The sequence below is a fragment of the Papaver somniferum genome, chromosome 7 (genome assembly GCF_003573695.1).
Source record: "Papaver somniferum cultivar HN1 chromosome 7, ASM357369v1, whole genome shotgun sequence".
NCBI classification, from domain to species: Eukaryota; Viridiplantae; Streptophyta; class Magnoliopsida; order Ranunculales; family Papaveraceae; genus Papaver; species Papaver somniferum.
In genome coordinates this window covers 123,307,562-123,313,490 of record NC_039364.1, presented here as the reverse complement: position 1 = coordinate 123,313,490, position 5,929 = coordinate 123,307,562, and the positions used below count along the sequence as shown (strand labels likewise).

Here is a 5,929-nt window from a genome sequence, read left to right as displayed (position 1 = left end):
GAAGCATACACTCCACAGTTAGGCCGGCTGAATTCTTCAGATTTCAAGTCTGGAGTCTCTGGACATGCTTGTCATCTTACTTTTTAACACAGTTGAATACCCATTCCCCATGTGTGGCTAAAATGAAAAAGTGTAGTAACTCTTTTCCAGAAACGGAGGGAGTACATTATAGTTTTGCTTTGCAAAATAATTCAGGTGATGGTATAGGTTAACTTGGTTCACCCCTGCCGTCTTATTGACCCTTGATTTCTGTTAATCGATTGTGGGGTTCCTTGCACCTATATGAATGAATGGTTGATCTAGGCGTATAAGAGGTCTGGACGATGCACGCCATCAGTCACCAAACCTACTTTTTCATACTTCATATTGTTGTTTCACTCATCTGTGTTTTGTCTATGTTGGCCAGATTAAATGTCAGATAGGAAAGTGTAGTTGGTTTTGTGCACAACTATTTCAAACGTGCTTACATAGTATTAGAGACGATAATTGTTAAGGACAGATAGTGATTGACTTGATTATTAAAGTGAAAACTACCACCAGACCCATTTTTCCAATTTTTTACACTCTTAAACCCACCGCCGGAAAACTTGGTGGGCGCACCCATATATTATGGGTATCACTCGGAAACCCATAATTTCTAAAATTCTGGTTTTTATTCTTCTTTAAGTCTAGACTACCCTTTTTAGTTTCAGAAGTTGTGAAAGAGAGAAGGAAACCCAAATCACGTTCCAGTTAACAAATCCATCGAGATCAATTCATATTCTTAGTTAACAAATCCATCGAGATCAATTCATATTCTTTCCAATCTGGAACGACTTTCGATTTCAGTCAAAATAAACAAGTTGACATCTATTAAGATTCAGTTTGTAAGCATTTCCGTTGAAGTATCACGGAAATTGGTTTATTTGGTCAATTCGAAATTAAGGTTTTCTTGAGATTTTAATGAAATTGAGTGATATTGTGGTTAAATGAGGCTGGGAAGTGTAACAAACTAAAGGAATTCACAAATTTCTCCAAAGAGTTTAAGGTATGTTACAGAAACCGTAAATGGATCTCATAAATTTGCTATACTAGGGTTCATTTGCGAAAGGATGAGTTTGGACATCATTGTTCATTGACATGGACAAAGCTCTATAATCGATCAATATCAGGTAACAGATCGATTTTTTAAAATTATTTTGTGGGTTATTTTCCCTAGATCTGTTTTTTATTTTAGCTAGAATGTAACGGAATTGGAAGAATTTGATGAGTAAATAGGCAATTATTGAAAATTCAAATTTTGCTGAAATATTGTGATATAAAAGATGGAAAACTCAATTTTTGAAAATGTTACTGTGAACGGAGAGCAGAATTTTACAAAATTTTGAAGTAGTAATGTGCTTGTGGTGAAGGTTATATGCATTGAGAGTCCTATATTAGTTTCTAATATTTGGGTTTTAATTTTCAGTACAACTTGTGCCAGGAATTGATCAAGTTGTTGTTTCCCAATAGAGAAGCAAGAACACCCAAGGAAGAAGAGTAAAAGTACGGCGAAACCATGTTTATATACTACTGCATGTTACTGGATTTTGGCTGAAATTATCAGCTAAAAATCAGTTGAGAAACTGATGTTAATGGCGATGGAGTTTGATGATTCATAAGGAGGAAGCTGTGGATGTTCACAATGGGTAAAGTTCTTGCAAGAATTTCTTGTCGTGAAATAGTAGGCCATCGATGATTGTTCTCGGAAGATTAGGAGGTCTATTAGCCTATTTATCTCAGGAGGAGTTTGTGTTGGTTTGAGCTTTGCCGTGGAGACGGCAAATAAATGATTACCGAAACATCTTGGCCCTTTAAAATACAAACATAAAAATCATAGTACAAATATTTACGGGTACAATATCATTATATCAATTCATGTGATTCTTCGTGTGAGTAACCACATTTAAAAATATTCTCCTTATGTTCCGGTGTCTTTTCACACTCTAATAAGATTGTCTTTTGATAATCTCTGCGTTTGTTTTTCCTTTTCCTTAGAACTGAAATCAACCAAAAAAAATGTCTTCATAACATGTTATGCACCTACAAAAATGTTTGCATAACCAGTTATGCAAGACAAAATGACTGCATAACTCATTATGTAATCAATTTTTTGTTAGCACTAAAATAGAAAAATTGTTGCATAATTTTTTATGCAACCGAGAAAATAGGTGCATCACCTGTTATGCATCCAAAAATGGCCGCATCACGTATTATGCATCATTTTTTTTCTCCGTAAGTACTAAAATCAACCCAAAAATGGTTGCATAACCTGTTATGCGGCTCCAAAAACGGATGCATTACCTGTTATGCAGTTGAGAAAATGACATCATAAATCGTTATGCGTCCTTTTCTTTGTTGGAATGTGATTTATATGTTATTTCGGTTTGGTTTTGTCACTCATGATGGGAAGCATGAGCATTTGCAGTTACAAAAATGAGTGCATAATCATTCATGCAACTTCAAAATGGCCGCATGATCTGTTATGCAACTACAAAAATGTCACAAAAGGACCGTATATTCCATTATGCAGTCATTTTTCTTTTGCTAACACTTAAGTCAACCTAAAAATGACTGAATAATATGTTATGCAGCTGCAAAAGTGCTTGCATAACCTGTTATGCCTTCGAAAAATGGTTACATAATGTTATGCAACCACTTTTTTATTAGCACTGAAATAGAAAAATGGATGCATAATATGTTATGCAGCAATAATAATGGATGCATTACTTGTTATGCACCCGAGAAAATATATGCATAAGCTATTAGGCATCAGAAAAGATGGCTGCATAATTCATTTATGCTAGTTAACACTTAAATCAACAAAAAATAAAATAATTGCATAACCTATTATGCAGCTATAAAAATTACTGCATAACCTATTACGCAATATAAAAAATGACTGCATAATTTGTTATTCATTTCTTTTTTTTTTGTAGAAATGTTAATTTTTAAAATTATACATGTTTTTAGTGGTACATAATCAAATTAGTGGATGCATGAACCAAGATATGGTTGCACAATATGTTATGCGTCTATTGTTGTGACTACATAATGTGTCATGCATCATTTTGTTTTATTAGAATGTTATTTTTTAGGCATATACATCGTTTTAGTGGTTGCATAACCTAACTAGTGGATGCGTAAACCAAAATATGGTTGCATAATTTGTTATGCATCCTTTGTGGTGTCTACATAATGTGTTATGCATCCTTTATGGTGGCTGCATAATGGTAATATATCCAGTTTTCGAAATTTCTTCCTAAAATGATAACCACCTCCGATTTTTTCGTAAAAAATTCAAATTTGATACTGTTGTTTGTACTCGTTTTGTAAAGCTCTTTAAAAGCTTTCCAACGAGATAAAATTTGTAAAATTCTAAGGCACCGTTTTTTAGATGTGTTATATTCAAGTTTGCATACCAATCATACCCCTGAAAAAATAGGACACATAACTCGTCATGCAGACTCTTTACTGAGCAGATAGAAAATCCAAAAATTCTTTCTTTTACAAGTAAATTTATTAAGGATAACTTTGTTTTCTTACCCTCTTTTTATAATTTTGAATAATTATGGGTGTCACGGTAGCTGAAAATAATTTTGGGCCTACCAATAAGAATAATAATTTTTTTGGGCCTTAACATAATTTTCCCTTTAAACCCGTAGTAAAAGTATTCTCTGATATCAGGATAACAACCCCAACAATTTAGAGGCTTTCAGACAGAGAAATCTCTTTATCAGATGATTTCCCAGTGGTATGGGGTATCCCAGTAAAAGGATGCTGCCGTTCTACAATCTGTCTTGCAGCTCCTGTTCGTGTCCTTTTGACAAACTCAGTTCTTAGTGGTGTAACCTAATTGGTGGTGTGTGGAAAACAGAACAAAGTTTTCTTCTAAGAATACAGGTTGAAACAACCAATTTACACAGATAAATTCAAAGTACATGCCTTGGTTTTGTCTCGGAAGATATCTATTGAAGACCTGCGAATAATCCGAGAGAGCCGTTCGTTAAAAGGAAAGCATTGTAAGTTTGTAACTCTCACCTAAAATGTTGTCGGATTCATTTTGTAGAAAACTGCGGATACCCAAGTTTACTATAAAATGCGCCTCGATAGTGTCTTTAAGCATCAATCAATTTTCAAAAGAAGTTGAGAAAACTAATCAACAATTTTAATCATGTCCAAAGGCGAAGTTGTTCTGTTGGATTTTTGGGTTAGTCCATTTGCTATGAGAGCAAAGATTGCATTGGCAGAGAAAGGTGTTAAATTTGAAGCTAGGGAAGAGGATTTGTTTGGTGGCAAAAGTGAATTATTGCTTACATCCAATCCAGTATACAAGAAAGTTCCTGTGTTGATACACAATGGCAAACCTGTTCTCGAGTCCAGCATTATAGTTAATTACATTGACGATGCTTGGCCAACCCCGTCACTCCTCCCTGCTTGCCCTTACGAAAAATCAGTAGAAAAGTTTTGGGCCGACTTCATTGACAAGAAGGTGATCCCCAATTATTGCTTACTCAAGTCTTATATGAGAGAACCCGCTAATTAATTTCGTATATGCCCGCTTTGGGTACCTTCTTTTTTCCCGAAATGTCTACTGTTATTATGCATAACACCATTAACCTATATATCTTGATTCATATTGCTGCATTTGACGTAAATTTAATGGAGGCAGGTGTTTGATGCTGGATGCAATATATGGAGGGGGAAAGGAGAAGAATTAGAGTTGGCAAAAAAAAGAATTCATAGAGATTTTGAAGGTGTTAGAGGAAGCTTTGGGAAAGAAAGATTACTTTGGTGGTGATACTTTCGGATTTGTTGATATCATAGCAATTCCTCTTACTTCTTGGTTTCATGCATATGAAGTCTTTGGTAACTTCAAAGTGGATGATGAATGCCCTAAATTTTCAGCTTGGATGAAGAAATGCATGGAGAGAGAAACTGTTGCTAAATTTCTTCCTGACCAAACAAAAGTCTACGACTTCGTTTGCATGATGAGGAAGATGCATCGTCTTGAATAGTTGCTGTGTTGTCAGGACTTGTTACTTTTCCATCGGTATGCTGGTGGTCTTGTCTTCTATTTGAGTCTCCTCCGTTTATTGGATCCACTTTAAAGGTCTTGAATGAAAGTGGAAATAAAAATGAGAAGAAATAATCAAGTTTATTCCAATAAAATAATAATAATCAAGTTTGCGTGCTTTTTCTGATAAAAATGAGAAGAAATAAAGCTTTGAACAGTTGTTTGGTTCATGGTTTGTCATATACAATGGCTCTCCCCTCTCTCCTTTTCACCTGAGCTTTTTCTCCTCTCGGTAACGGCTACTTCCTAATGTTTATTTTCTGTCCTATTCTTCCAACGTCTCTTTAACGGCTCTCTCTAGCCGCCGATCCCAAATTTTTTTTGCCGGAAACCTCCAATCTTTCTCTGCAAATGATACTCCTCATCTAATCTCTAGCACAATCCATGAACACTACTCACAAGTCTCACATTTGCAACTGCAATTGCATGAATTACACAACACAATTCACAAATTCCACTCAAATCACAAAAAGCTCAAAAATCACTTGCAACACACAAATCACTGAATTCATAACTTACAATCCGAAGAATCACACATGAATGAATGCCAAAACCATCAAAGGCCATTCTGGCATATCTCATGATTATTATGGCACAAAAGCTTTTTTGGGTTCTTTTACAAAAATTCATACCCAATCTAGCCTAACTCAGCATCTTTCAGTCTTACTGGAAAATTCTTATCAAAAACAACTTGCCACTAAACTCCCATTGCCTAGATTTAAATTACCCTGTTCAAGCTCTCAAAGCCAGATTTTTATCCTAGAAAAGGAATCTTTTTGAGACAAAAATCTCAACCAGTTAGTCTGAGATTCTCTAGTTGCAAAGCTCATTGGG

General features: G+C 35.0%; 1 pseudogene; it reads left to right on the top strand.

Annotated features, from left to right (window-relative positions):
* Window positions 1-4,187: 4,187 nt before the first annotated feature.
* LOC113293168 lies at window positions 4,188-5,036 on the top strand (annotated as a pseudogene).
* Window positions 5,037-5,929: the final 893 nt, after the last annotated feature.